The sequence below is a fragment of the Muscardinus avellanarius genome, assembly GCF_963383645.1.
Source record: "Muscardinus avellanarius genome assembly, chromosome: 8".
In the NCBI taxonomy this organism is placed as follows: Eukaryota; Metazoa; Chordata; class Mammalia; order Rodentia; family Gliridae; genus Muscardinus; species Muscardinus avellanarius.
The window spans coordinates 31205651-31232945 of NC_137794.1; the positions used below are offsets into that span (position 1 = coordinate 31205651).

Below are 27295 nucleotides of genomic sequence, written 5' to 3' on the forward strand. Positions count from 1 at the left end.
TATCCCAGCTTGTTTCATTTTATTTTATTACTTTTTTCATAATATATTTAGTAAAGTGGTACATGTATTAATTTACTCCCTAATAATTTATAAATTTGTCCATTCATCACTTTATTAGACATACTTGCAAAGATTTCTTTACTAATGAGTTCATGGCTAAAATCTTTAAGACCACTATATGGAGAATTTGTAACTGTGTAACTCTCAAAAGTTACCACATTAAAATCTCTAAATTTTCAGATGAAAAAAATTGAACTCTAGGTAGTTTAAATGGCTTTTCTATTATCACATTTGAGAGTGATGGTAGAACCAAGTTGTAATGCAGGTTTTCAGACACTCAATTCAAAAACCTTTCCACCTTGCAATAGTGTGCAAGACATCAGACTGACTTTGTTGTGAGTTTGAAGGCACAGTTGCTCTGGTACACGTTTCTGCTCTTGTGACACACCTGGCTAAGTTTCTTCATATTATTGATCAGTTTATATTGACTGACTTCAATTCATTCCTCCATATGGATATCACTATGACCTTCATTGATTGGCTCTAGACCATTTGCTCACCTTATGTATGGCAGTTCATACTGAATAAGGCAAGTATACTTTCTTTTGCCCCACAGCCTTGTCTTTTCAGTTCTATGCTGCTCACAGTTCAGAGTGGCAGGGCTAATGCTCACCAAATTGTCCAGGTCCTACCCTAGACCCTAATTTTGCTTTAAGTTTCAGGAGCAATGTTGGTTATGTTTCACACGTTTTTGAGTCACTGGACCCTACTTTAATTTCCAGCTTTTTCTCAAACTCTGAGATAAATTGGGTTCTGAAGTGTTCTAGAATTAGAGAAGGGGTTGGACAAAGCCAAGAATGTGAATTTAGTCCTAGATCCACACCTATGTGTGTGAACTTAGTAACTATTATATTTTGTATCTATAATGGAAGAATAATTAGGATAAGTATAATACACAGAGGTAAAGAAAAAAGGGAACATAAGAAAGTATAATGCTAAGAAAATGGGTTTGAAGCCAAACAATATGTAACCTGATTCTAGTTCTACCATTTATTAGCCACATCAAATTTGGCAAGTGATTTCATTTCTCTGTCAGTCTTCTTATCGATCAAACAGGAATAATAACTGCACTGCAAAAGAAGATTGCAAAGATTAAATAAGGTAAAATAGCTAAATAATTTAAATGTCTGAAAAAAGCAATGTCTGGTGAATAGCAAGCAATATGTAAGCATTAGAAATAGTCTTCATCAACTGTCAGAGAAATAAAGCATCTATTCACTTAACAAATCTTTGATGGTCTGTTTCTTATTTTAGTTATATTTTATTTTGATTAATATTTGCTATTATACGATAATGGGGTTCAGTGTGGTATTTTGTCCTCTCTCCACAACCTTCCTAACTTCTAGCAATGACTTTTCTACATTCAAATCAGCATTTCTTAGCTTGCACATATGGGAGAGAGCATGCAATACTTCTGTTTGGCTTATTTCACTTAATAATGTTCCTCCAGGTAGACCACTGCTCTCCAGGTCAGTGCTGGACCTGAAACTGTGAAGCCTAATAAATGAGATGGACCATAGCCTTATGCTATAGCTAGCTTATACTGGGATCTGAAAAGTTTTATAACCCAGTGGGACCCAGGCAGGTTTTAGAGGTTACAGACTACATGACAGCAATAGACACATAGCACAATAGATTTCATTCTCAGAAGAAGCCAAATCAAGGTCTTCTGCAAAAAAAAGTCTTTCTGGTTACAAGAAATATACCTGTTTCTAGGGTTGTTTGATTAAAACATACTGATTTGGCAGGGAACACCAGAACACAGCCAAGGTCACACCTTAGTCCAAAGTACTACACTAAGTGAAGGTCTTTCTTCTCAGAGCTTCCTCATGAGACTCCAATGTATTTCTTCATAAAACGTTTTCATTAGCCAGTGTCCCGACACTCCAGTTCCTCCTACTTTGCTGCAAAATAGAGAATTTTGTACTTTTTGATGGATGAATAGTATTCCATTGTGCATATATATCACATTTTCTTTACTTATTCTTTTATGATCTATTTCTGTATACACAATTGTGCTAGGTGTTGTTGGAAATTAAATGAATTCATACCACAAGGATAAGGCCCTGGGCTGAAGCAACAGAACTGATAGTAGATGGGAATGGACAAATATATAAATTAGAATACACAGAATATGCTGACTGATTAATTGTAGAAGTGAAAGGAAAACAGACATAAAAGTGGCTTTCTTCCCCCTTCCTTCAGTGTGTATGTTTATATAAGACATATTTTAGAATGAGGGAGGAAATGAAGAAGGAGGAATAAATTTTGAATGAGAAATAATTATGCTGGCCTTGCTATTTTTAGTTTGTGATACCTATAAGATATTAACCTGGAGCTTAAGAGAAAGGCACTATAATTAGAACTGAGATGATTATTATACCATAGGGACTATGATATTACTCAGGGAACATATTCAAAAGATGAAGAAATTCAGATTACACCAATATATAAGAAAAAATTAAGAGAACAAATTAGCCAGGTGTGGTGGCACATGTATGACTTTCATACTGATCCTTGGAAGGCTGAGGCAGAAGGATTGTAGGTTCAAGATCAGTCTCGGCAATCTAGTGAAACCCTTTTTCAAAATAAAAAATAACAATAGGGCTGGAGGGGGTGCAGCTGAGCTGTACAATGTCCCTGGGTTCAATCCCCAGTACCTACTCCCCCATAAAAGAAAAAGAAATAAAAAAGGGAAATAACAAATTAGCAAAGTCAGAGAGAACACTTAAAAACATAAAAAGAGTTTCAGTGGCAGACTTGAGTCTCTTAACTGAAAAGGCAGGAGCATCATGGATATGATTTGTATGATAAATTCGGGAATTATATTGGACCAGAGCTTGATTCTGATGAAGATGATGATGAATTGGGCAACGAAATAAAAGATCTTGAGGATATGGATGATAATGAGGATGAGGACAATGACACTGGTGAGCAGGATGATGATCACCCTGGGATGGAGGTGGTGCTGCATGAAGACATGAAGTATTACCCCCATGGCAAAGGAGGTGTATGGTCCCGGGGTGGAGACTACGTACAGGAGGAAGATGCCCAGTCTCTCATAGAACCCATTATTAAGCCAGTAGAAACCAAGAAATTCACTCTAATGGAAAAGATATTACCTGTCACAGTATATGAAACAGACTTCTTGGCAGATCTAATGGATAATTGGAGCTCATCAGAAATGTGACCTAATGAAACCCCTCCACCATGGCAAGATGTGTTTTGTGGATTTTTTAATAGAGAAAACACACCCAGAAATCCGAAAATGCAATGACTAAAATCTATGCTATACTGACATCCTCTTTACAGAGCAAGAGAGAGTCAATGGCATGAAAAACACTCCTGTGACAGTGGTCTTGTTAAACACCAAAGAAAAATCTTACCTCTTCAATACCATGAACACTCCAAGACATGCGTATTTTTCTGATGAGTCACCACTGCTTACATATCTCAGATAGAGCGGTCCTTTTCATCAATGTCACCGAGGCCTGATAAAGCATGTGGTGCAGGAGAGGTTGGCGGTCACCATGTGCATCAACAAGATTGGTCAGTTGATCTTGGAGCTGAAACTGCCTCCAACTGATACTTATTGTAAGCTGTGCCACATTGTGGATGAGGTCAATGGATTAAAAAAATATATATTCCACCTCTAAGAACATGATCCTCTCCCAGCTTCTGAGCAACGTCTGCTTCTTCAGCTCCCAGTACAGCATCTGCTTCACACTGAGCTCCTTTGCCAAGATCTATGCCAACACCTTTGGTGACAATAATTACCAGGAATTTGATAAGACTCTGGAGTGACATCTACTTCAACCCTAAGATAAGAACATTCACAAAGAAAGCTTCAACTAGCATCTCCCAGAGGCATTCACAAAGAAAGCTTCAACTAGCATCTCCCAGAGGAGCTTCATGGAGTTTATCTTGGAGTTTCCCTATGACATCTTTGCTCAAGTGATGGGTGATGTGGACCCCAGCTTCCCAAGATTTCAAACAAATTTGGCATCTACCTGACCAAAGAGGAGTTATAGCCAAACATCGCCCACTGCTCAAGCTGGTTTGCAAAAAGTTCTTCATGAGTTTGCAGGCTTTGCAGACATGTGTGTACAGCATATCTCTTTTACAAAGGTGGGATCCAAGCCAAAGACTTAGCACACCTATACTGGCAGTGGCGACTTGATGAGGCCATGAGCAAATGTGACCCTCATGGCTCCCAGATGTGCCACACTACTAAGATGCACAGCACAGATGATGGAGTTCAGTCTCACACCTTCAGCTAGGTACTGAGCAGTACCATCCATGCTGGGCAGCCCCTCAAGGTACTAGGGAAGAACTACACCTTGAAAGATGAGGACTCCCAGATATGCTGTGGGCCACCTTTGGATCTCTGTGGTCAGGTTCCCCCTAGATTCCTCGAAACTGTGATCTTCCTGTCTCAGCCTCCCAAGTACTGGGATTGCAGGTTTGCCTCACTGTGCATAGCTCTTTAAGTACCTATTTTTGGAGCAGATGCTCTGTCTAAGTTCATGGCTGTTTACTGGATGTCATTCTAGGTACTATTTGAGGTGAACTATGTTCCTGCTGGCAACTTGGTTCTGATTGAAGGTGTTAATCAGCCAATCATGAAGACAGCAACCATAACTGAACTCCAAGGCAATGAGGAAGCTCAGATTTTCCAGCCTGTGAAGTTCAATACCACATTTGTTATCAAGATTGCTGTGGATCCAGTCAATCCTTTAGAGTTACCCAAGATGTGTGATGGCCTGCACAAAGTCAGCAAGAGCTATCTATCCCTCAACACCAAAGTGGAAGAGTCTGGTGAGCATGTGATCCTGAGCATCAGGGACTCTACCTGGAGTGTCTCTGATACACAATCTGCAGAAAATGTACTCAGAAATAGACATCAAGGTGGCTGAACCAGTTGTTACATTTTGTGAGATGGTGGTAGAGCCATCTTCCCTCAAGTGCTCTGCTAAAATGCCCAATAAGAAGAATAAGATCACTATGATTTCAGAGCTGCTGGAGAAGGGCCTCACTGAAGTCAGAGAAGGAGGTGGTCCAGAATACATGGAAAAGAAAGAAGCTGGGAGAACTTCCAGACCAAGTACAATTGGGATCTTCTGGGTGCACACTCCATCCAGGCTTTTGGCTGTGATGCCACGGGCTCCAACATCCTGGTAGATGATACCCTGCCCTTTGAGGTAAACAAGGATCTTCTTGGCTCAGTAAAGAACAGCATTTTTCAAGGTTTCCAGTAGGGAACCAAGTAGGAACCTCTCTGTTATGAGCTGATTTGGGATGTCAAGTTTAAGATTCTGTACGCAGTTGTTGCCCAGGAATCCCTACATCAGGGCAGTGGCCAGATCATCCCCACAGCCAAAATAATCATCTACTCTGCCTTCCTCATGGCCACTTCTCATCTAATGGAGCCTTTCTATATTGTGGGAGTCCCCCACCACAGACTGTATGTCTGCTGTTTATCCTGTCCTGGCCAGGTGCAGGGGGCACATGACTCAGGATGCACCTATCTGAGACTCATCTACAGTATTAAAGCTTTCATCCCAGCCATTAAATCTTTTGGCTTCGAGACTGATATCCAGATTCATACTCAGATACAGGCCTTTTTCCTGTCAGTCTTCCACCATTGGCAGATTGTACCCAGTGATCCTCTGGACAAAAGCATTGTCATCTACACCTTGGAGCCACAGCTAGATCCTCACCTTGCCAGGAATTCATGATCAAAACCTGTAGAATGTTTCTGGGCTCAATCTCCAGTACCCCTCCATGTCCCACCATCCTCCCCAAGAGCAATGTCTTAAGTATCATTTGTAGGACAAAGCTGAAGTTTCTCTAATGTCTAAGCCCCCATTGTTCCCATATGTATAAAAAGGGATACTAATATACCGACCTCACTGGATTCACTAGACTCTTGGAAGATGTCAATGAAGTAATTCATGTAAGCGGCACAGTGCTTGGCATGCATTATTAACTCAACAAATACCAGCTGTTACCATTAATGCTGAAATTATTGCAATTCATTGGTGAGAAAATGGGAGGGTGGGGTACAGAGACTTTTCAAGAAGTCTTCAAGAAATGAGAAGAAAACATAATGCATTCATTTTATAGAACACAGGATCCAAAGGAGGATTTCTTTTTCCTAGGATGTAGAGAGCAGGGTTTTTGGCAATGAGTATAAGAACTGAAAATTTATTTATTTAGAAAACAATTTCTCATCAAGGATAAATATCACAGAGAGATAATGTAGCAAATTCAATAAATCAATGTGAGACCAATCTTTGAATTGAAACAACCCTGGATGAATCTAATTCATGAAACTACCTATAATTTGTTGGCTATTTTCAAGCAAAGAAAGTGTTTCCTCCATGGGGTGTGCTTTCAATTTGTAGTTTTTTACTGCTTCTGAAATGAACATGAATTATTGAGAGACATGGGCAAGAGTCTAGCCAGGTTCATCTAGATGGGATAGCACCTCTTCACTACAGTTTTTCTAGTCATGTGAAAATTAAAAAGATGAGAGAGAGGGAGAGAGGGAGAGAGGGAGAGAGGGAGAGAGAGAAACTGAATCAGCCAGGCAGTCAATACCCCCAAGGAGATCTCAGGATCTCAGGCTACACTGGCATGCACTGGAGAATACTGACTACATTGATGACCATAAAATATTCAGCTAATCAAAAAACCTCTTCCAAAATGGATGAAGTTTAGTTGCCCTACAATAGTCACAGAAATGGGAAAATGTAAAGTACAGACTACTTTTATCTTAGTAAGTGGCTTGATTCAAAAAACAGCCACTCCCAACATTATGCTTTAAAGAAGTGTGATGAACCATTTTGACTGCCAAATACCATTTTGAGCTCCGCCAGAATCATTCTGATATTTATCAAACTGAAAGTTTAGAAAAACTTAACAGCTCCCTCTCCACAATTTTGCCTAGAGTTGCCTGTGCAGGTAAGTGATGAAGAAGTTTCTTTAGATGGACACTCTAGATCTCTCTAGTTCTCTCCAATCCTAGGACCTGCTCTTTTGAAAGAAGCTCTGGGTCTACAGGTCAGTGATAAGAAGATAAGATTGGAAGTAATATACTTCACTACATTTTGCTCTCTGCAGAGGTGGCACACAGCTTACTTGAGCAAAAGCTTCTCTGTTGAATTCTTGCTTTCTTCTTGGCCATCCAATGTCAGCTGGAAAGGAATCTAATGGACTGATTCACACTGAGTTGCTGTTGCCTGATAATGGTTTATTATGATATCCCTTCAGGCTATTTACATTAGGGGGAGAGAATTCACAAAAGCATTGATTCTGAAGCTTGGAATTTTAAGTACCTTGGAATGCTCTAGGAGAGATGTGTGAAGACTTAAAACTCTTCCTAGCACTTCACCAATTATATCATATAAACAACAGCCTACTCTTAGCGCTGACAATTCTTGGCAGGCTAGAAGGCTGAGCATACTAAGAATAATAACCATGTGACCAAAGTCCCAAACCCAAACCTTCCTTGAAAGAAAAGTCTTCATGACTGTGTCGGCTTTTCATTGCTATGAACAAAATACCTGATAAGAACAACTTAGAGGAGAAAAGATTTATTTTGGCTCATGGTTTCAGAGTTTCAGCCCATAACCAGCAGGCTCCAAGGAGAAACCTCATGGCTGCAGGACATAGCTGAGGAAAGCTAATCAACTCATGGTAGCCAGGAAGCAGAACAAAGACAGAGGGAGAGAGAAGGGCTAGGGACAAATAGAGTCCCTAAAAGCCATGCCCCAATCGTCTACTTGCCTACAGTTACTACAGTTTGTTCAAATTATTAATCCATAAAATGCATTAATCCACTGATGAGGTTATAGCTCTCAAAATCCAATTATTGCCCATGTGTCCAACCTCTGCACCTTGTCATATTGGGGACTATGGTTTCAATACATGAGCTTTTGAATAAAATTCCAAATGACCTAGGAAAACAGGATAAAATTATTTTCTTCCTTTGTATAGCCCTTATCATGAATTATCTGTGACAATTAACTGGAATTTTTACTGAATTTTTTCAAATCCATTAGTCAAAATATATACCCCTACCAGTTATTCTTATCTATGAAAATAAGAGGAAGAAATTGTTTCATAGAGATGGTTCTCTACAAAGTTAAAGCCTGAGACCACCTTGAGGAATAAAGCACTTTACTTCTTGAGAAATTTAGATCATGAAAGCACTGAATATAACATGTATTAGGAGTTGTCATTCGTAGAAAAGATACTATACAAACTCTCTGGGAAGCAGACAAAGGAAGAGACAATAAAAAATTACTAAATGTATGAAAACATAAATACAGGAGAAATTGATATATAACCCAGGCAAGTGTGGAAGGAGCATAGAATGTGGACGAGGAGCATAATATGGTTGGCAAGTGTTTCTCCAAGACAAAGGCAAGAGCAAACCCCCATCTTGTGCAGGGTAATTACTTTAACAAAGATTTTCTTCATTTGATCCTTGCAACTACCCTAAGACTCTCAGTATCATAACACTGAGAACTCAAGTGCAGCAGAGACACAGAGAAGAATGGCTGGTTCATGCACAGGTGGATACTTAGGGGACAGATGGGAGAGAAGTCAGAACAAAACATTCCATTTATCATCATTGCTGACTTGAGCGCAGTTTTTAAATACTCTCTATGTACACTCAAGATTACTCAGGTCACATTATTTTTCACTAGTTCATGTGCAAAGCATGTTGCTTCAATTCAAGTATTCACCACCCCAAGATACTTAGCCCAGTATAATCTCCCACAGGCATGAAAATGACACATATATGTTACTTATTTCTGCACTATTTCTAATGACACAAGTTTGAAAACAGATCAAATTTCCACTGATAGAGGACTGGATAAATAAGTCATGGCCCACTCATAGGACAGAATACTATATAGCTGGCAAATAGGATGAAGCATCTCTCTATTGATATGGGAAAGTCTCTAACTTCATTATAGAAGACTATTGAAACAAAGTACCACAAAATGTGTGACTTAAAACAAAATTTAATGTAAAACAAGTTTATTGTGTGATAGCTCTGGGTCTTGGAAGTTCAAAATCAAGTTGCTGGCAGGGTCACATTCCTTCTGAAACCTGTAGGGGAGAATCCATCCTTGCGTCCTCCTAGCTTCTGGGGGTTGTCAGCAAGTCTTGGTGTTTATCTGCCTCTGTTGTCTCTCCTCATGTGGCATTCTCAAGTTATGCCTCTGTGTGTCCTCTTCTAATATGGACACCAGTCACATTGGATGGAGGGTCCTTCCTGTTCCAAAATAACCTCATCTTAACTAATGATATTTGCAACAGCTTTATTTCCAAATAAGGTCATTTTCTGAAGTACTGAGGATACTAAGAAAACAAGATGGAATTATCTCTAATTATTCTAACATATCTCTTGAGAGGAAACGATTTAACCTAAAGTAATTATCAAGATAAGTAGATAAAGAAAGCAACATGCAAAGCATAATAAAGCAACATGTCGAAAATACGATACCTGTAGGGAAAACAAATACACACACACATATTAGACAAATGTTTATATGGACATTAGACTATCTCCAGAGGATTCATAAAGTAAAAAGGGCCTCCAAGAAGTAAAACTACACTGCTGGTAGAAACAGCAAAGAAGGATCATACTGTCCATTTATGATTAGATTATGATTTAGATTATGATTGTTTGTGAGTGTGTGTGTGTGTGTGTGTGTGAGTGTGTGTGTGTGTGTGTGTGTGTGTGTGTGTGTGTGTGTGCTTTTTAAAATTCTATGTCAGCTTTTTTTTTTATGGTACTGGGGATGGAACCCAGAGGCTTTCTACCTCCGGGCTATACTCCAAGACCCTCTTTTTTTTAATGTTTTTTATTTGGAAACAGGGTCTCACTAAGTTGCTGACAGCCTCACTAAGTAGCTGAGGCTGGCATCGAACCCATGAGATCCTCCTGTCTCAGCCTCCCAAGCGCAGGGTTTACAAGCGTGCACCACCACGCCCAGCTATGTCAACTATTTTTAAGTCCCTATTTAACATCCAATTTTCTCAAATATTAGAAGAGGTATCCAGATCATTTTTCCTAAGCTGCTCTGGTGAGATTAATAGGAGAGAAAATTCACTCAGTTTAATGCCAGTTAAAATATTAAGTTGAGGGGAAGAAACCAGAACCAAGATGAGAGCCCAGGCTTGAGAACTGTACGGTCAGAATTCGAAGCTAAGGGGAGCTTGAGACAATAACGAATTCACATTCTCCAAAAGGATTACCACGGGTATGAGAGGCAAGTGGAGGCCAGGGTCAGGAGTGGACAACAGGCTTCACGGGGGCGGCGCAGGGCACAGTTGAAAAAATTCTGCACACTCAGCTACTCCTGAGTATCATCTTTTCAAAGCAGATGCCTAAGGCTCTCCCCTGGAGATTCTGGTGCAGTCAGCATCAGGTTCTGGCCACAAAATCTGAATCTTTAAAATATGCAATGAGAAAGTTTGGCAAACACTAAAGAGCAGAGAAAGAAGACAGAGAAAAGAATGCTTAATAATTACCTTTGATGTGATTTCTTTTTCCATCTGACTCTGCCTTAAAATTAACACTGACCCTAAGGCAAGATATTCAGCTCAGCACTACCTGAATGACCTCTCTTATGTTATGTCATCCACTGTTATTCCTTATTCATCCCTGCTTCTCCTCAATAATTTTGACATGTAAATTTCTCTGACATACATTTTTATTTCCCACTGCATCATTTAGATCCTGAAGGAAGATGGCCAATGTGATTTTCTAAGGGCTTTCAAAATATTAATCATAAGAGATCAGAATCCAGAATGGAATTGATAATGGGAGAAATAAAATTACTCTTCAGGAGTATAAATTTCATAAGTATAAATCTAGGAAACATGCTGTTGATAAAAAAAATCCCCCAAATATATTTTGATGTAATTAACTTTGTAAAGAGTTAATAGTATGCTACCTAAGTAAGACTGGTGGTAAGATAAATTTAGAAAATATAACAATTATTTCCTTGAAGATTATCATAGTTAAGGTTCTAAAAAGTCTTGATGCAAAGAAATTTAATTTATTGAGGTCAGAGTTTATAAAACTGACTTGACTTAATTTCTCTTCTCTTACATTTTACTTGTTAAAGTATTCTTGCAAACCTGAGCTTCTAAGTTGTATAGTTTGAGAGGCATTCCTGTAAACACCTTTACCTCTAATTTGTCAGGATTGGGGAATGCCAGCAGAGAGTATGAGATAGGGCTATTTCTGGGAACACTTACTTATTTAACAAACATTTATCAAAAAAAATCTGGAGCAATAAGCTAGAAAAAATTTTCCCAAAAGTATAACATTGTGGAAATTGTATTAACAACAAGGATTCCAGAAATAAGGTATCAAAAAACAAAGGGGAAGAAGTTACTAAAGAAATATATAACACAGGTGGATCTCCCAGCTATGAAAATTCATGTTTCCAAATTGAAGTAAATGTCTCATACATTAATGATGATGATGATGATGATGATGATAGCTGATGTGAACAGGAGGCTTATATGTGCCAGGCACTATTCTAGACCATCTTAAGTATTATTGCTATCCTCCAGAACCCTATGATATAGGCACTAGTATTACCCTCATTTTGTGTCCAACAATCCCAACAATGACACAGAGATGTTGAGTAATCTGCCTGAATAGATAGAGATAATTAAGTGATGAGCCCAGCAGTCTGGCTCTAGAATATGTATTCTTAATCACCACACGTTCTTCTCTTCATGAAAAAAAAATCTAAGCTAAATTATTCTGAAATTTTAGGCCCTAGGATTTTCAGCAGAACAAAAGCACATCACATATCAAGGACTAGGAACAAGAATGGCATCAGAATTCTCAGTAGCAATGCTAAAATCCAGAAGGCAATGGAGCAATGAGTCCAAATTTGGGAGGAAAGAAATATTTCCAAACTAAAATTCTGTGCCAGGCTACCCATGATGGGTGAGAAGAGAATAAAAAATATTTTCATTCACTAGGTGATGCAAAAATTTACTCTCTGTGCAACCTTTCTCAAGAAGCTTCTAGAGAGAACTAAATCAAGATAATGGAGAATATGGTGACCAGAAAAAGAGACTCATTCAGGAGAAGGCCCTAAACGGCAGCTCTGCTGTGAGCCTGGGAAGCACAGGAACCAAAGTAGGAAGGCAGAAGTTTCTCAAGAAATGATGAAAGCTGGGCATGGTGGCACACGCTTGTAATCCCAGCATTTGGGAGGCTGAGACAGGGGAATTGCAGTTCATGGCCAGCCTCAGCTACCTAGTGAGGCCCTTTGCAACTCAGTGAGACCCTGTTTCAAACTAAAGAATAAAAAATAGGGCTGGGGGTGTAGCTTGGAGGTAGAATGCCCCTGGGTTCCATCCCCAGTACTGCAAAAAAAGAAAGAAAGAAAAGAAAGAAAGGAAAAAGAAGAAATGATAAGAGAGAAAGAGAAGAAGGAAGAAAATGGAGACTAATTGTTGTGTTTGACCATATTGAGAGCTGTTTTACAATTCTGACAGAATGTTGAGGAATGAATTTATTCTTAGTACATGTAAATGAACCAAATGTAAGAACAAGGCAATTGCAGTCTCGGAGAAAATAAATAGTTGTAAAATAAATGAAACTTATTCATAGTATAATATGTACCTTAGTATAAAGTAATTTTCTAGCCAGGCATGATGGCACAGGTCTGTAATCCCAGTACTTTTAAGGCTGAGACAGGAGAATCATACATTCAAGGCCAGCCACAGCAACTTAGCAAGACCCTACTTCAAACACAAAAAAAGAGCCAAGCGTGGTGATGCATGCTTGTAAACCTAGTACTTTGGAGACTGAGACAGGAGGATCTCAGGTTTGTGGCCAGCTTCAACTACTTAGTGAGGCCTTTTGCAATTTAGTGAAACCTTGTTTCAAAATTAAAAATAGGGCTAGAGGTATAGCTCAGAGGTAGAATGCTCCTGGGTTCAATCCCCAATACCCTCCATACATACACAAATAGGGATGGGGTATAGCTCAGAGGTAAATGCCCCCTGGGTTCAATCCCCAGTGCTAACCCCTCCCAAACAAAAATAATTATCTAGCCACAGAAATGAAAGCACAAAAATTGAATTACAACCATATTGGGCAGATAGAGTAAAGAGATACATGTCATCTTTCCCCTTTTTTCTTTTATTTTTTCACATTATGGATAACTTTCTGAAACTATATTATTTAATTATTTGGTTACTCATTTATTTCTTACCTTTACACACCAGAATGTAATTTCATAAGTATAGGAACATAGTCACACCCAATGGTATATCACCATTCCTCCTAAGAGTTATTGCAAGAAGGTACAAGGCATGTATAATTGAGCTAAATCCCCATCCTATAGAGTAGAAAATCGATAGACAATGTCCAATATTGAGAAGTCTAGAGAAGGCCGTATAATAATATCTCTTCAAATAATGCCATTGGAAACACCTAAAGTAGTTGAAAGTAATTTATCCCTGGAATTAGAAAATCAATGACATAAAATATATTGTGACAGTGAAAAAGAGAATTTTTAAAAATAACAAGGAAGCTGGGCATGGTGGCGCACGCTTGTAATCCAAGTTCTTGGGAGGCTGAGACAGGAGGATAGCTCAGGTTCAAAGCCAGCCTCGGCTACTTAGTGAGGCTCTCAGCAACTTAGTGAGACCCTGTTTCCAAATAAAATATGAAATAGGTCGGGGGTATAGCCTGGATGTAGAAGGTCCCTGGGTTCCATCCCCAGTAGCACAAATAAATAAATAAATAAATAATTCCAAAAAATAAAGAATTAGAAATAGGGCTGGGGGTGTAGCTCAGAAGTAAAATGCCCCTGGGTTACATCCCAGTACTGCAAAAAAATAATAATAATTAATTAAAAATAAATAAAAGATAACAAGGAAAGACTACATATTTCAGAGCTATCATTAGTAGTTTTAGGTTTGGGTTTGAAGTGTCTTTCAAAGCTCACATGATGGGTAATGGTTGGAGGAGGTGGGTCACTGAGGGCATGGCCTTGAGGATCATATCTGTTCCTGGCTGCCATGCATTGAGAGAAGCTTTTCCTCTGCCATGTCCTGAGTCCTTGCCCATGAGATGCTTCTGCCTTGGAGCCAGCCAACCATGGACTGAACCTCTAAAACCAATGCACCAAATAAACCTTTCTTCTTTAAGTTGTGCTGTCCTTAATTTGGACACAGCAACAAAAAATATAGTAGTGACTCTCAAGTAATTTTCCAGGTCTTTAGAAATAGTGCAATTAAAAAAAATTTTTTTATTGGTGCATTATATTCATACATCATATTGGGGTAAAAAACTTGTGTGGACATACATGACAATTTTGTATATTAAATACTTATTTTGAAAAGAATAATAATTATTCTTATTTATTACAATATAGTATTTATTGTATTATATGTTCTTCCAGGACACTTTTAAATGCTAACTCCCATAAGGAGCAATCTTTACAATTTTTGGTATACAGGTAAATTTCAAAGCCTGAGGTAGAATTTCAGAATCATATAATATTATTTTCAGCTCCACAAGTTCAGAACTCACTAGCTTTCAGAAATCATCATCCTTTGATTCTAAGGGACCATCCACCAGATTTCTCATAGTTTTCAAGTTCTCTCTCAGGTCTCTGAAATACCAAAACCCTTTGCCTTTCCTGCCCTGAGGCATTTATTCTGTCTGTATAATTTTGAATTGCTTTCACTCCTCTTATGAGTTGATAAGTCACTTGAATAGGGATTTATACCATATATGTAGGTAGGTGCTCAATAAAGTTTTGCTGAATTGAATTGAGTATTCATATTTGTACATGCTTATAGAAGTTTAATTACTTCCTTCTTTTATGAGAAGAGCTCTCTTTCCTCCCAGAACAAGGAATTCAATGAGACCAATTGTTTTCGATTTGGCTGCATATTAGGACCACTATAGTTCCCCCCCCCCTTTTTTTAATGTGTGTGTGGTACTGGAAATTTAAACCAGGGCATTCTACCCCTGAGCTACACTCACAACACTTTTTAATTTTTTGTTTGGAAACAGAGTCTCACTAAGTTGCTTAGAGTCTCAGTACACTGCTGAAGCCGTCCTCAAATTGGAATTCTTCCTCCTGTCTCAGCCTCCCAGGTATTGGAATTACAGGCATGCGCCACCACATCCAACACATTTCAATATAATATTAAGAATAAAGCCTGAACAAATTTTTTAAAACAATTCTCTAGATTCTAGTGCACACCAGAGAATGAGAGCTACTGCATTACGTGATGTATAGCTCTGGTTCCCAAACCTGGTTGGATAGCAAAATCACATTGGAGACTTATGAAAAATGGATCCCTTCCAGCCCCAAACTCTCTGATTATGACAAGGTGGCGTTCAGAACACTGCTGTTGATTTGTCTCATTTAGTGAATTAGATTTGACAAGTTACACAAGCAAATAGCTTGCAGCAGGTGGTCCTCTTGGAGACAATCTTCAGTGCATGCCTGTGTGCAGGGAACTGATGAACTACCAGGGAGTGTAGAATGGTTGTTTATCTCTAGTTGTGCTCCCATCTCTGCAGCAGGTCTCCTTCCACTTGGCTCAATTCCTGCCTAGAATGAAGATTTGGGGCTGGAAAAAAAGTCAGCACCTATGAGCTGGTTCCAAGACCCTGGGGGCACAAACTGAATAACAGTACTGAAATGCTTTCTGAAATGTTATGCTTGCAAAAGACTGTTGTTCTTTCACCAGAAATAGGTAATGTATAAAAAATAAGTATTGTGACTATATCTTGCAATACTACTTTCACTAAAATAAACCTATCAATTACTAAATAATATATAATTTATTTTATCATCTTACAAGTATAAGCTCATAGAAGACTGCTGACAACCTGTCAGGTAGTTTGGGATATAATTCTCATTTCACAGAAACAGAAGTTGAAACTTGTTCAGAGCTGCTGACCTTGCTCAGAGATTTTGATTCACAGCAAAATTTGGAATCAAGTTTTTATTCAAAACTTGTTTGAAGCAGCTTTCTGTCACCTGGTTTCAACTCTAGTGCTCTTCCTACTCTGATATGTTCAATTCTTTCTGGAGAAGTGAAAACTTTATTCCTTTTTAAAGAATGTCAGATTTTCAATTTCTAAATGTGCAATTTATTTTCTGATGTTCCCTTTTAAAAAAGAGAACATCTGGGATAATGGATATTCCAAGCAATCAGGACAGTACAATTTGTATAATAATTGCACATGTTACTCATGTTTGTATTTTTCTTCATGGCCATGTTTAAAATCTATAAATTTCCTACAAAACTGCCAGCAGCACAACTTTGAAATAGATTTTTTTATTCTATAAAAATGCAGAAGACTTTGACAGAAATGGAGAAGAGTCTGTTGAAGGATTGTTTTTTCATCTTGGCATTGTAGGTGCTTGATACTTGATTTTCTAAAATGATAACTGGGTGTTAACATTCATGATACACGTACCTCGTTCATCATGTGTGCAACAACACCACACGACTTGACCTTGCTGTGCAGGAAAAGTATTGTGCAAAAAAGCTAAAAGGAGACTGCCGCCGCTTATACTGGGAGGTCTAATTACAGATATTTAAAACATACCATCTTTGTTTAGAATCTCTCTGTGGAGACAAACTTGCCCTCTATCAGCTGTATTTTTCCATGCTCTTTTCTACTTTCATGAAAATCAACTTCTTCATTACCTTCCAAATGTTTAAAAAGACTGGAGCTATATTTGGAAAGACAATTAGAAAGTCTAGAGCCCTACAAAAGGTGTTAAAAATTATATGAGCTTTTCTAATCAATCCTTTTAATTTTATTTCATTTTAGAATGTGAAAAGGGGAGGGCTGAATGGGGAGTGAAGACCTATGTCTAACCTTCTTTCCGCCACAGTGGTGTTACATAACCCTGGGGCACTTCTCAGAGCCTACATCTTCTCATCTATAAAATGAAGGCATTAGACCAGAATGATCTCCCTTCCCAGCCTGAATGTTCCAAAATGCTACATCTCCACAGCTCCAAGTTTAAGCTTTATTTAACACTGAATATATAAAATCTAAAATTCTATGTAGATCTTCTCTTGATAAATTATTTTGCTGCCACTAACACTATTTTTCAAGTTGTGACCCTCAAACTTCCTTATGAAAGAATCACCTGGAATGCATATTTATAATGTGGATTCTAGGACCCTGCCCAGGCCTAGGAAATCACAATCTTTGAGATAAGAGGAAAGACTCAAGCACATGTATATTCCATGACATTTCTCAAAAGAAGACGTACAGATGGCCAATGGATATGTGAAAAAATGTTCAACATTTCTAATTATCAGAGAAATGCAAATTAAAACCTCATATCTTTTAGATTGGCTGTTACCAAAAAGATGAAAGATAACAAGTGTTGACCAGGATGTTGAAAAAAGGAAACACTTGTACACCACTGGAGATATTGTAAATAAGTGCAGTTATTTTGGAAAACAGTATGCAAGTTCCCTCAAAAAACTAAAAATAGAATTAACATATAATCCAACAATTCCACTTCTACATATATGTCCAAAGGAATTGAAATCAGTGTTAAGGAGATGCCTCTATTCTTATGATCATTTCAGCATTACTCACAATAGTCAAAATATGGAAACAAAACTATAAGTGTCCAGCAATAAATGAACACATTAAAAATTGATATATAGATAGATACACAATGGAATACAGTTCAGCTTTTAAAAAAACAGCATGAAATAACCTAAGGAATATTATACTAAGTAGAATATGTCAGACATAGAGAGACAAATACTGCACAATCTTCCATATGTAGAATCAGAAAAAGTTGGTTGCATACAAATAGAGAACAAAATGTTACTTACCAGAGGATGGAGGAGGGTTGACAGGGAAAGAGAAGATGTCAAAGGATATATAGTTTCATTCAGACTGGAGGACTAAGTTCTGGTATTGCGCTGCACAGTAGGGGGAATCACAGTTAGGTATTATACATTTAAAAATAGCTGAAAGAATGGATTTTAAATGTTCTCACCCAAAAGAAATAAGTATTTGAGGAGAGAGATATGTTAGTTTACCTGATTTGATCATTTCATAATGTATACATGTATCAAAACATAACATTGTAGCCCATTAAGTGTATGTAATTATTATTTGTCAGTTTTAAAGAAAGGATGGAGATATCTGAGTTCTTTCTTAATTCCCATTTCCTCTAAAGTTTGAAAACAATGGAAAATCCGAAAGTAAGCCTTTGGAGAAGGGAGAAGATGATGCTAGAGGAAGAGTGACCATTGCTACCTAGTTTGGAATGAGGAGGAAGCGTGAGAGGGAGTGAGCAAGCTCGGTGGGCAGGCTGCTCCTGGGAAGGCTGGCCTTACTAGCATTTCCCACTGGGTTCCTGTGTGAACCGACTGGAATCAGGCTCTGATAAAACTTAAGCTTTTGCAAAACTGCCCTGCAGTTGCAGCATCAACTGATATGTTTAGTTTCCAGTTTTTGCTTTTCATGATATTCAAAACCAGACAAACAGGTTAAGTTATGTTTGATGAATGAGAAAATGGCCTTTCTAAAGAGGCAGAGAGAAAACAGGAGTAAATGATGATGGCCATTTAGGATTTCAAAAGATGTTTTATTTTTTATTTTATTTTGTTTTTTTGGGCACTGGGTATGAAGCTCAGGGACTTTCCACCTCTGGGGTACACTCCCAGACCTATTTTATATTTTATTTTGAAACAGGATCTCATTAAGTTGCTGAGCGCCTCACTAAGTAGCTGAGGCTGTCTTCGAACCTGAGAAATCCTCATGTCTCAACCTCCCAAATACAGGGTTTCCAAGTGTGTGCCACCACACCCAGCTCTAAAGATGTTTTAAAGGGTGAAATAAATCTTTTGATGAATTCATATATACCCTTTTCATGCTTGGGACTTTGCTTGGATTTTTTATTCTGTTTTGGGAGTGTCTATTACAATTTTGGAGTGTTTAGATCATTTATGAGAATCCATGGAGAAATACACTTTGTCAACATGATTCTATACTTCTATAATGATTGTCTCTAGCTTCTCTGCCATGGTAGACGTCTTAGTATAAATAGATGATCATACATTTAAAATAGCAATAGAAGGGGGAAATCTCATTATTCGATACCTTAACTACTAACATATTTGAGATGAGGTCGTAGGGAATCCAACTCATCTTTCCACAAGCCAAGATCCTATCCCATGTAAAGGACACTGAATTGCCCAAGGCAATTGCATTTGGCTAAGTTTAAATCTTCACAATGCTTTAACAATGAGGTCCTCAGGTGTAGAAGTTTCCCTAAGCAGCTTTTAAGAACTGTAGACACATCCATGTGCCACTGCACAGAGCAGCACTGCATGGGAAGAACCTGCAACGTAGAGGGGGCCACGACGAGGAGCAACGACGCTTCTGGCTTTGCATGAGTTCAAGTATGAAATTTTAAATCATGTTAAGCAGTGTCCAGTGGGGCCCTGGATCCCAATTATGCGTCATCTTACTGGGGAAAAGACCAAAGGTAAGGGGAGAAAGTTGAACACAAGATTTCGTTTCTCTTCTCCATGGCTTCCTAAACAAATGAACCACTTTCTTTTGAGGCCTTCCCTGTCTACTCATCCTGCTGTTTCTTCATAACACTTGTGCTTATTTGGTGATCAACAGCATCCACACCACTAGAGCATAAGCTTCATGAATGTATAGATTTCTGCTTGTCCTGTTCGCTGCCATAGAGTCAATGCCAAGAAGAGTTCCTGATACATGGTAGGTGGTCACTAAAGAATGAGTAAACTTCTACTAGAATGTTGCCCTCCCCCACTCAGTGATAAAGAATTAGTCTGTTATATACAGTAGGATTACTTCCCCAAAGATAAAAATAAAATATTTAGAAAAACGGGTCAAGATAGAAGACTAGCTTTGACTGATTATTTCTGGTTTTTGAAAAATTAGGTAACTTGGTTCATTGACAGCTTCTGCTCTAAAATTAGACTACCTTGCTTTAAACCCTGGTCTTGCTACTTTCAGCTGTGAAATGCTCAGCAAGTTAGTTAACTTCTCTGCACCTCAGTTTCTTCCTTTGTGAACCAGGATAATAATAGAGCAGTGACTCTGAGTATCAGCTTTATCTAAGTGTTTAAAATGAAATTTTCTACATAATATGTAAGAATAATAATAGTTTGGGTTGTTTTCCTGTGAATAGCAAAGAGTTATCTCTTCCATCAATGGTTCTTTCAATAGATTATGAACATAAGGTTATGTTTGTTTGAGTTAAATTTAAATTTCTTAAAATATGTAGCTATGTGAGCTGGGCGTGGTGGCACATGCTTGTAATCCCCATGCTTGGGAGACTGAGACAGGAGGATCGCATGGGTTTGAAACCAGCCTCAGCTACTTAGTGAGGCTTTCAGCAACTTAGTGAGACCCTATTTCCAAATAAAATATAAAAAAAGGTCTGGGAGTATATCCCGGAGGTAGAAAGCCTCTGGGTTCCACCCCCAGTACCACCAAAAAAAAAAAAAAAAAAAAAAAAATATATATATATATATATATATATATATATATATATATCCTTAAGGAGAAACAGGGGAAGGGGTATAACTTGAGCACTAGAAAACAAAAGGGAGAATAAAAGGTGCTCCATTCTTTGAACAATGAAATTCAGGTCATAAAATAGCAACACAATATTAATTATTATTTGTTTAATATTTTAAAAATATTTGTCTAGCCAGGCGTGGTAGCACATGCTTGTAATCCCCGTGCTTGGGAGGTGGGGATAGGAGGATCTTGCAGGTTCCAAGCCAACCATGATGGCTTAAGAGACCCTGTTTCCAAATAAAAAAATATAAAAATAGGTCTGGGAGTGTAGCCCGGAGGTAGAAGGGTTTCCAGGAATCCCAGTACCACCAAAAAAAAAAATTGTCTAATATTTTATTTAAAATTCTATCTACCCACTCTTCTACTCTATCTACTTATCTATGTAGGTTATCTATCTATCTGCTCAACCAAAACTCTTGAGACCCGAGATCTCTGAAATAAAAGGGTTTATTGAGCCTTTTTCAGACTAATTACCAGGTTAAGAAAGGACCAGGTCTTGGGAAAAATTCCTGCAAAAGCAGAACTAGGTAGCAGTTGGAACTTGTTCATCAGAACTAGAACTAAGAATATTCTTATAAACTTTGGGAAAGGAAAGCACTATTTACATTGATCCTACATTGGCTATCTCTATGGTTAAGATATTTCCCCCCCTGACTCTTCTTTTTGCAGCATAGGAGACTGAACCCAGGGCCTCACACATGCAGGCAAGCACTGAACTGCATCTCCACCTCTTTCTTTTTCCTTTTATTTTGAGACAGGATTTTGCTAAGATGTGTAGGTTGGCCTTACATTGTGATCCTCCTGCCTCAGCTTCCAGAGTAGCTGTGGTTACAGGTGTGTGCCACCATACATACCCACCATACTTCGGCTCTTAAATCTTGCCTGAAGGTCCATGGGTTGTGTTAAAGACTTGGTCACCAGAGTGGCACTATTGAGAAGTGGAGGGGAGTTTAGGAAGAGAGGATTTGCGAGGGTCCTTAGGTTATCAGGGGCACACCTTTGAATGAGATTGTGGAATCCTGGCCTCTTCCTTTTTCTCTCTTGCTTCCTGGCTTATGAGGAGAGCAGTTTGCTCCACCATTGGCTCCTCCCCATTGTCACCCCACACTCTCACAAGAGGCCCCAAACCAAAGGCTTTACCTATTCTTGGACTGGAACCTTCAGAAATGTGAGCTAAATAAACCTTTTCTCTAATAAGTATTTATGTTAGGTACATCATTATATTGACAGAAAACCCATTAACACAACTACAGGTAAGAGGAGCATGATAACACAAAGCGAGGTGGGGGAAGATTTAAGATGTGGGGCAGTCCATCAGGAGATACGATTGTTCCCTCTGGATTGGTTGGGGTTAACAATCTAGAATGTCGATACACTCTGGTCAACCATAATGGGAAATGAGTCAAGATTATAATATAAAGTCGGGTGTGATGGTGCACGCTTGTAATCTCAGTACTTGGAAGGCTGAGACAGGAGAATCACAGGTTCAAGGACAGCCTCAGCGAATAGTGAGATCTTCATCAACCTAGCAAGACTCTGTTTCAAAATAAATATAAAATAGTGATGGGGGTGTAGCTCAGAGGTAGAATGCCCCTGGATTCAATCCCCACTAAAAAAAAAAAAAAAAGTCCTAACTTTTCTTATCTCTTTTTATTGCGTTTCCCTTCCACCTGACCTTTGTAATTATATTTAGGACATTTTTGTTAGTTAGATTTCTATCACTGTAACAAAACACATGAGAAAAATAACTTAGAGAAGGAAAGATTTATCTTAGCTCATTTTTTTATGGTGCTGGGGATTGAACCCAGAGGCATTCTACCTCTGAGCTATACCCCCAACCTTATTTTATTTTTTACTTGGAAACAGGGTCTTGTTAAGTTGATGAGACCTTTACTGAGTTGCTGAGGCTGGCTTAAAACATGTGATCCTCCTTTCAGCCTCCCAAGTACTGGAGTTATAAGCATGTGCAACTCACTTGGCTGATTTCTTTTTTAAAATATGCTTTTATTGGTGCATTATCATCTCACCTCATAATGTAAATCGTGTTAACAGTGACATACATGTATACAACACTTGGTGCTTGCCCCTGGGCTGCTTCCCCATCTCCCCCATGCCCCATACAGTATACTGAGATTGACATTGGTATTTTCACAAATGTACACATAGCCAATGGTAGTAATGAATCTCACTCTTCCCCCTCCCCTTCCCTTACAACACCTTCTGGACTCCACTGAAGTTTCTCTTTCATTATCTGAAGTCCCTCTGTTATCCCAATTGTCCTCTCTCTTCTGCATATTAGCAAAAACATATGACCCTTCACTTTCTGTGAATGGATAACCTCACTTTACATAATGTTGGTGAGGATGTGGGGAAATTGGAACTCTTCCACAGTGTTGATGGGATTGCAAATTAGTTCAGCTACTATGGAGATCAATGTGGAGCTTTCTCAGAAAACTGGGAATGGATCTACTATATGATCTGGCTATACCACTTCTGGATAGCTTTTCAAAGGGGCCCAAATCAGAGAACTACAGTAATGTGTACATACCCATGTTCATAGAAGCACAATTCACAATTGCCAAATTATGGAACCAACCTAGGTGTCCATCAACAGATAGATAAATGGATTACAAAATTATGGAATATCCACATAGTAAAACTTTATTTAGCAATAAAGAACAAAATTTGCAAGAAAATGAAAGACTTGGCTGATGATTTCAGAGGCTCAGTCCATGGTCAGCAGACTCCATTGTTCAGGTGGAAAAGCATGGTAGAGGAGAGCTGCTCACCTCATGATAGCTGCGAAACAGAGATTTTTTAAAAAAATGCAGAAGGGGCCAGGAACAAAAAATATCCTTCTTGGATATGCTCCCAGGGACCTATTCCCTCTAACTAGGCCCTATACCTCCTAAAGTGTACACCCCTTCTCCATAATGCCATCAGCTATAAACCCATCAGTGGATTAATCTATTGATGAGGTTGAAGCCCTCATAATCCAATCATTTTCTTCACACTCAATTTCTGAATATTGTTGTACTGGGGATCAAGCCTTCGGGGCACATTCCATATCCAAACCATAACAACATCTCAGAATTTTTCCTTTATTATATCTATCTTCTGTAATTCTTTTGCCTTTCTGCTAAGATATTAGTTGTTTATAGATGGTTCTCCCTTGAAACAGTAAAAGACCAAGCATATACACAGTACTGACTGTACCAGATACTATTCTAAGCACTTATGCACAATTTCTCATTTGTCAGTGCAAATACCCATGTCTTCTCTTGGTATTTTCAAAATTTGTTTGAGTAATTCCAAATTCAGAAACATACTTTCATAGCTCATCTTAGCATTATTATTCTTGTTTAGTCTATCTAATTGATATAAGCTTCATATGATCTTATTTTTGCATTTGAGAGTTACAAGTAAAAGTCTGTCACAATGAGTTTCATTATTAATTAAACAACACTATGCAGCTGCAACACAATTGTCCCAGTAAATATATCCTTAAACTCTCCAGCCATCTGGGACTGTTTTATTTTATATTGCTCAAAATGAAATAAGTCCTGTCTCTCCTTCTCAAAATCTCTGATAACATTTTTTAAAGACTTTTAGTATGTTCAAGGTTGAAGTGTTGGCAGAGTCAGTGTCTGCTGAGGGCTCATTTTCTGACTCATGGATGGCACCTATTCAAGTGTTCTTACAGGGTAGGGGGCCTAGCTGGGTCTTTGTGTATAAGGGTATTAATCCTAAGCAGAGAGATCCACCTTCATGATCTATCACCTACCAAAGGCCCCTTCATCTCTTAATCCTAAAGATTAGGAATTCAACATATGAATTTGGTAGGGGATACAAACATTCAGACCATAGCAAATGAGGCACAAATTATCAAAAGCCATAAAAAATATTCAGGATTGTTTCTTCTTTAGGGCTAAATACTAAGTTTAGGGGATGTTTTGTTTTGTTGTTGTTGTTGTTGCAACAATTGGGTGATACAGTACAAATACCTCAGTTCTTTCTACAAGTTTGGACAGTTGCCTGTGGCTTCTTCTCTAGTTAGGTCTGAAATTGAATCATGGAAAGTTTTATGGAAGTCTTTTAATTAACTCAATTTTTTAGTAGGTCAGTGTTTACTTCAACTCTTGCGAGCAATGGTAGCAGAGGTAGCACTGATCTGCATGTGTCTAGGATGGAGGGTTAAAGAAAGAGTGTTGTGAAATTTCTGAGGAAAGATGTCTTCTGTTAAGTTAACTCTGAGATGATTTGATGACTAAAATAAAGAAGTGTTCTTGAACAAACCAGTTACTCACATCTTCCCTTAACATTCTTAGTGTCTATCTTAGCTTGTAGAAGAAATGGTAAGATTACTGTCTGAAGATTCATTTAACTAGACCCTAAAATTCATTAAGGATTGAGCTGAATGCTTTACATAAATTACCTTAAACAAATCTAGAAAACACACGCTAAATGCCCCTATTTTGCAGAGAAAACATTATTAAAGAAGTCATGGTTTAACCCCAAATCATACAACTTATACCTGGTAGAACTGATATTAGAACCCAGTTCTGCCGGACTTCAAAGTATTTGAACCCAGTTCTGCAGGACTTCAAAGTATTTGTTCTTTTTTTTTTTTTGTACCAATTCATTTTTTTTTTTTACATTTTTATTTGGAAACAGGGTCTCCTAAGCCAGCGTGCGCGGCTGGTTTCGAACCTGCGCGATCCTCCTGTCTCTGCCTCCCAAGCGCGGGGATTACAAGCGTGCGCCACCACGCCCGGCAAAGTATTTGTTCTTAACAACCACACCACACTGAATAAATGTGTCAGAAGGTTTGGAAGGAAGGTAATGAGGCGGTAGATCTATGAATGGTAAAAGTTATTTCCAGAATTATAAATCCATATAAAAAAGTGAAATAAAGTGGAGGTAATCTTGGTTGGATGTGACAGAAACTCAATTCAACCTAGTTTGAATCAGAAAGGAAAAATGGAATTTATTGGCTTAGTTAATCAAAATATCCAAGGGTTTGGAAGCTTCAAGTATAAAACCAGGCACTTAAATGAAGTTTCCTGTAATCATTTTTCTGTATATCTTCATCTATTAATTTTGGGGGGGTTGGTTTTATTTCATGGGTTGACTGTCTACATCATGGAGAAGATGATTCCTGATAGCATCAGGTTTACATAGTCCTTGAAATTTAGGACCTTAAGTACCCTCTCTCATCAATCATAAATATCAATTCCTAAAATACACTCAGTCTCCACTTGGACAGATGCCTATCCTTGAACTAAATAATGTTGAGGAGAAGTACAATATGATTGTTGGCTACCATGAATCATAGACTTATCTCTAGCAGGACTGATGAGACCATATGACTGACAGTTCCCAAAAGACATAGCTCCCCAAACCAAAATAGGTGGACAGACATTTAAAAAGTAAGAAAATAAAATAAAAAACAAAGTTGTTCACAACCAAATAAGCAAACAGGGCAGTCTCTAATCATGGGTGGCTAAACAAAGAATGTGAGCAAGAGAGAAGCAGATGAAAAAACATTACTTGCTCCCTCACTGAGTAAGAAATACAATGTGCTGGAGTAGACCACATACTTGAACAAAGATTGAGACATTTTTCTTATTCTTAAACTGTAAAACCAGTAGTACTGGAATAATGGTTACTTCCTTTCCCCACAGCTTTTTATCAGACCAGAGACTCTGAGGCTATTAGAGGAGAGCATAGGTTCAACACTCCAACATATAGGCACAGGCAGTAACTTCCTCAACAAGACCTCCAAAGTGCTGAAAATTAAAATAAGAATTAACAAATGGGATAGCATCAAAGTTTCTGCTCATCAAGGAAACCATCAAGAATCTAATGAGAAAGCTTACAGAATGGGAGATCTTTACCAACTGCCCCTCTGATAGAGAGCTAACATCCAAAATATATAAAGAGCTCACAAGACTTTACACTAGCAAAATAAATAACCCCATCAAGAAATGGGCAACTGAGTTGAATAGACACTTCACAAAAGAAGAGATGCAAATGGCCAATAGATACATGAAACAATGTTCAACATCAGTAGCAATCAGGGAGATGCAAATCAAAACTACACTGAGCCAGGCGTGGTGGCGCACGCTTGTAATCATCACGCTTGGGAGGCAGAGACAGGAGGATTGCTCAGGTTCGAAGCCAGCCGCACTGGTTTAAGAGACCCTGTTTCCAAATAAAAAGTATAAAATAGGTTTGGGAGTGTAGCCCAGAGGAAGAAGGGCTTCCAGGAACCCCAGTACCACCACCACCAAACAAAACAAAACAAAACACTACACTGAGATTCCATCTAACTCCAATCAGAGTGGCAAAGATAAAGAAGTCAAATAACAACGTATGTTGGTGAGGATGTGGGCGAAAAGAAACTCTTCTACATTGTTGGTGGGAGTACAAACTAGTTCAGCTGCTATGGAGATCAGTGTGGAGATTTCTTTTTTTATTGTTAAGCAAGGAAATCATGAATCTATATAGATAGTATCTCATTCATTGTTCTAAAAGACCATAATTTCTCTAAGTATAAGGATGATGATCATTATTTTATGGGGGAAAAAGAGAAAATGT

The 27295-nt window shown here is 38.3% G+C and overlaps 1 pseudogene across 1 annotated transcript in view; it reads left to right on the top strand.

Moving 5' to 3' along the window:
- Positions 1-18392, top strand: part of LOC308266023 (116 kDa U5 small nuclear ribonucleoprotein component-like) — a 58722-nt pseudogene extending 40330 nt beyond the window's left edge. The window contains exons 2-5 of the transcript in view: positions 2842-4449; positions 4614-5879; positions 7013-7026; positions 18309-18392. The product of the transcript in view is annotated as a 116 kDa U5 small nuclear ribonucleoprotein component-like (transcript). The remainder of the gene's footprint in view (positions 1-2841; positions 4450-4613; positions 5880-7012; positions 7027-18308) is intronic.
- Positions 18393-27295: the final 8903 nt, after the last annotated feature.